The sequence below is a fragment of the Humulus lupulus genome, chromosome 7 (assembly GCF_963169125.1).
Source record: "Humulus lupulus chromosome 7, drHumLupu1.1, whole genome shotgun sequence".
Taxonomy (NCBI): domain Eukaryota; kingdom Viridiplantae; phylum Streptophyta; class Magnoliopsida; order Rosales; family Cannabaceae; genus Humulus; species Humulus lupulus.
In genome coordinates this window covers 206,076,168-206,082,167 of record NC_084799.1, presented here as the reverse complement: position 1 = coordinate 206,082,167, position 6,000 = coordinate 206,076,168, and positions in this window count along the sequence as shown.

Here is a 6,000-nt window from a genome sequence, read left to right as displayed (position 1 = left end):
GACCGCTATCATCCACATTCCAAGCTTGGGCAACTTCCAAGTTAAACCTTGTAAGGTAACTTTTTAATGTCTCACCCGGCTGCTTCCGAACGTTAGTCAGGGTCGATGCCTCAGGTCTAACCCCCATCATGGCTTTGAACTGCTTCTTGAAGTCTTTAGACAGCTGATCCCAAGAAGTTATTGAGTGTCTTCTATATTTTTTGAACCAGCTTTTGGCTGGTCCTGTTAGTGATGCTGGAAATAACATGCATCTGAGCTCGTAACCCACGTTACTTGCTCTCATTATGGTATTGAATGTACTCAAATGGCTGTATGGGTCAGAGTTTCCCTCAAACGTTGGGACGTGAGGGATCCGGAATCCTTGGGGAAATGGAGTATTGGAAATATGGGGAGAAAATGGTTCAAGCTCCTCATCAGAATCTTCATATCGATCCTGACCTTACTCATTTTTTTAGAAGCCTGAAGGCCCTTTCTAATTGATCAATTCTTTCCTGGACCGGGTCCGCGAGGGGTCTTGTCTGGAATTGGTGGTCGTCGATCACTATTCCAGGTTCGCGTCTCTGCAGGGGGTCTTTACGTCTATTTAAGCGATCCTTCAGGTCCGGGTTTATCGGGTTAACATTACCCCGACTCTGATACAAGTGTTCCCGTAGGTCGAAGCGATTCCTGCGGCTCCCAGTATTCTTTCGACCTCGATCATGCATGCTGACTGAGTTGGTATCTCCAGAGTCATCACTAGTAAAACTTGTCGCATGATTATTTCGAGATGGGTTTCTTTCATGCCGCCTCGTTTCTGCAGTGCGTGATCGGGACGTTTGACTTTTTTCAAATAGGGCGCCTCTCCGCTCCCAAAAAGCCTCCCTGTTCCCTTGTCTCCTACCCGCACGTCTTTCATCCTCATCTCGAACTAGTTGAGCATTCCTGCGAGGAGGTGAAGGATATCTTATAGGCGATGGAGGGAACCGTATGGGTGACGGTGGCTGCCACCCATTTTGCGGCCTGGATGGTCCGGAGTTTTCCCGAGATGGGTTGGTTGCATTCTGTGTGTTCCCAGGGACTTGAGTCCGAGCCTCTGCAGGGGCTCGGTTGTTCTCATTTCCCGCAGGTACTTCCGCAGGTGGATTAACCGGGGCCCTAGCTCGGGTACTTCTCTGGGGTCTCGAGGGAGCGTATGGATCTGCTGGTGCCGGAGGTTGTTCCGGCCTTCTTGTGGCAGCATTCTTTCGTGGACGCCCACGAGGTCTACGGGGAGGACCATGCACGTCCCTCGGAGGAGGAGCTTGGTTTTCATGCGGAGGCGGGGGCTGAGCCGCCTGCGCCTCTGCGGCTATCCTTGCTAACTCCTCATTCCGCTTGTTGGCCTCTGCCAACTGCTGTTTCAGCTGCCGGTTTTCAAGTTCCACAATGGGAACGTACCGCTCAGAATTGTAATACATATCCCCAGCCCTTGGTGGTGCGGGTGGTCCCCGAGAATCGATGGATTCGCTTCTCTCTTCAGCATCTGGGTTTACCATTGGCTGTTTCCCAGGGCGTCTTGGATAATTTTCTTCAGGAACGTTCTGATCGTTAGTGGCCATAACTTGTTCAGGGCTGAATGCTTAAGGCTCTCAATGAAAGCACCAAACTGTTGACGCTGCTTTTTCGTCAACAGTGAAATAAGAGCAGGAAAACAATAAATAGTTATGGCCAGGAAAATACAATAAAATAAATGAGATTTTTTACGTGGTTCAACAGTTAACTCTGCCTAGTCCACGAGTCTTTGTTATTAAAACTTAAGATGATTTCTGGAAATTCTTCAAGAATGAATTCTCCAGAGTTATCTCTCAAGAACACAAAAATTCCCCCCATTTTCCATGGTGCATGACCCCTCTATTTATAGAGGAGATTTCATAATACTATCCCACACATTTCGGGAAGTTATTCTGTATATGTAAATAAATTTAATGGCATTAAAAGCCTGTAATCCTATATACAAGGAAACATCCCCTAAAGATCAGGGGGCGTATAACTGAATAATAAATACCCCTTTATTATAGGGGATTTACAACAATGAATGTAGACCGCGTCTCTCCAAAATGACTCAATGGGATATTCAAAGTTATCAATCTACATTGTCAGTGTTGTGCCCACTCAGGTCTCTTACTGACTTTCGAGCTGTAGCATTTTCCCCGGGATCATGGGGCTTCGAGCTTATACTTATGTCAGGCTCGAAGCCCCTAATTCGAGGTCATCCGAGAACAGACGTACTTCGATGTCTGCCTTTCGGCCGTGTGAGGATTTCGAGGCTACCATATTCGAGGTTGCCCCTGCTTTGTAGGTTCGATGCCTAGGTGGCGGACACGTGTTCCGGACATTACAAGCCCATTCCTGACGAATCCAGCTTTCGAGATCACAATTCTTAAGGCTCGAAATCTGGGTGTAACAATATATTATATATTTAACGTAATATTATATATTATACGTTGATTTTAAATTTAAGTTTCTTGCTAGTTTTAAAAAAAAAAAAATTTGCTACTAATTTACATTAGATTATATTATATGTTTAATATGATATTATTCTAATAAGTGAGTTTAAGTTTAAGTGTAGAGTCCAAGAACTTTACTTAGCTAGTTAGATAGTAGTATTATAATAATTATAGTATTATCTTTATGACTGTGGATTTTTGGTTCAGACTGGGATTTATTTGGACACTCATAGTAGTACTTGTAGATTTTCTAAGTTTAACCTATAGTTTAAGAATATTAATTTTAACCTAAGGTTTGATTAATATGACTGATATTGAGGATAATATTTATTATACTATAAGGTTTAGATAAGAACCAATAGGATTTTAGCACATGTTATGTATGGGTTATTAATGATTAAGTATTTTGAGGATTAAATTTATTAAGGGTAAAATTTGAATGCTCTAAGGTCAGTCAGCAGCTTTGAAAGCGTTTAAGGGCTTAGTCAAGGCTGTTTACTCAATTCAAATTAAGCTAAAAATGTGTAATTTCGTGTTTAAATAATCAGCGTATGCCGATATATCGCAGCTATAGGGGGCGATATATCGCAACACGAAGATACGAAAAACAAGAAACGATGCACGACTGCCTCGGGCATACTAGCCCAGGCGATATATCGCCCCTCTCAGCATAATTTGAAAGTTTTTGAAATCGTTTTCCATTCAACCCTTCAACCTCTTGATAAGTCCAGCATCTTTTTGAACGAGTCTTCAGCCTCTGCTGAACGATAATTCAAATTATTTTCACTTAAAAAGCCATTATTTTTATTCAAGTTAAATGAAGATCTCTTCATTCCTAAACTCTATAAATAGGACCTAGTACCCAGCCATTATTCATCTTTTACTCTAAGTTCAGAGGCTGCAAGTTGCTAGGTGAGTGTGAGAGTGTAAACACTTGGGTTGGGAATCATAAGCTTGATCATCATAAGCTTATCAAAACACTTGGGAAGTAAGATTTTATAGCATTTCGGTTCAAGGTTTAAATCAGTCTTATAAGTCTTCAAGGTATCCCAAACTCTAGTTCGTTTCTATACTTTTTCTTTAAAAGTTCTCATAGTCTTCTACTCATTCTAACCTTATTCTTATTTTGGTTAGGAAATCTAAGTTCTTGAGCAAAAGGTTTTGGTAAGTATATTTTTAAAAGTATAGTTCCTTCATCTCTTTCATCTCTTTTTCTTCAATAGACTCACCATTTCATAAATGGTTTTTAGGAGTGTTCCAAAGTCCCAACTCTGTCCTCATATCCCGGTAATTTTGGTAAGGAAAATAGGATAGAAAATTTATATGTTATATGCTTTTTTTTATATGTTATCTTATGTTTTTATGTTATGAAATATGTTATGTTATGTTATGTATGTTTGTAGGCTTGGGCATATGACCCATATGACTAACAAGCCCCAAATGGATTATGGGCATATGACATGCTTAGCTAGTAGGACCCCACTAATCTAATGGGCATATGACTTGTTTAGTCTATGGGATCCCAAGTAATAATGGCCATTATAGTATGTGTATGATATAAGTGTTATGTTATGTTTTTACGTTTCTTATGAAATTTATGTATATGAACTATGTGTTAGATTTTCCTTGCTGGGCATTAGGCTCATTCCTTTTTGTTTATATGTGCAGGAAAATAGTCTTAGTGGCGGGAAAGGTTCTTGGAAGCTTGGAGAATGTGTATTGAGGTCGAATGGATTCAAGAGCCGAGCGTTACGATTCGAGGATGTAGTTTTGTTTTTATGGTTTTTACATGTATTTTTCCGCACTTGTTATGTAATCCCTCTTTATTTTAAAATATGTTTTGTTTTGTTTTAAAAACAATGGGATCCCATATCATAACCTAAATTTTATGTAAGTTTAACTCTTATTTTTACAAGTTTCTTAATAAAGTTATGGTATTTTCACTTGTAAGTTTTATTAAGGATTAGTATGTATAGTTTTCGTTAATGGTCCAAAAGTCTAGAGTAGTTGGGTCATTACACTACTACAAAAAGGGATTTTTAGGACTAGCATTGCGAGTCCTCTATTTGAGAGCCTTAAAAACTAAGGTTTTTAGGACTCGCAAAGGGAGTCCTAAAAAACTGTTGCGAGTCCTAAAAAATCTGGTTGAGTGCCTTTAATTAAGTTTTTAGGACTCGCAATGCAAGTCCTAAAAAATCTAGTTGAGTGCCTTTAATTAAGTTTTTAGGACTCGCAATGCGAGTCCTAAAAAATCTGGTTGAGTGCCTTTAAGTAATTTTTTAGGACTCGCTTTGCATGCCCTTAAAAGTAATTTTTTAAAAAAAAATACAACTAAAATTTTAATTTTGATTTAAAAATATATATCCATTTGAGTGTCGAATATGTATCAAAAGAAATTTGAAAAGAAAATAATAAAAAAATGGCAAAAAAATTTTACGAAATAAATTTAAAATTTTTAAACATGTATTGTAATTAGCTAGCTATAACATCATTCATTTTGCTCTAACTAATTGTAAAAATGACATTGCCCATTCTTCTCGAACTTCGTCAATTTCTTGAGTAGTATATGGTTTTTCAGAGGTGAACTGAAAAAAACAAAGAAACAAAAATTTAATTAGAATTATATTAGTGGTAATAAATTCAAAACACATACAAAAATTATGTATAGATCTAAGTATGTATTTAAAATTCTATAATCAACTTAATTATTAATTAGACCGTCAAATGTTAAATATTCGAATCACAAATTTATCATTGTGGCAGTCATCTTTTTCATATTTCCACACAAAACAAAGTACAAAAAAATCTATAGAAAATCATACAGCATATCCCCTAATTTACTAGCCTAGCCATCTGTCACAATCAATACCAACATGTCAAACAAATCAAACAACACACAGGTTTTCATCCATATATCACCGCAGCACACAAAATTCTCAGAACCTACTTCACTAAGACATGCAAGTTCTCAATCTTCCGTTATCACCGCAGCACACAAAATTCCCATAACCTACTTCACTACGGATAAATATCTAAGATATTTAAACTCCACTAAAGTAATACAGTTATCATTCAAATTTGTAAAATATTAAAAAAAAATTAAAACTAAATCAAATACAACATACCTCTTGCAATTAGCTACCAATCCAATGCTTTAAGACTAATCAAAATCCCCAAATGTGCGTCGTCGAGCACCGTTCACCTAGCAGCCGCCGTTCAAAGCAAACCAACCCTAAATGGTGTGATTGAATAAATCCCCAAATGTGTAGTGCTGATGGGTTTTCTCTTGTGTTTTAACCCTATAATTTCGAAAGAAAAAAATGATAATTTTTTAAGCGTTTTACTTAACAATTTTAATGACTTATTTTGGGAATCCTTAATACTCATTAAGTCCTAAACAATGTCATAAATACCAATTCCATCAGATCCGAAAGTAAGGTTTTTTAGTGGAGTGTAGGTTGAATACAAAATAAATTACAAGAAAATGCATCTTAGTTTGAAACTTTCACATATAAAAGTCTTATTATAATAGAAC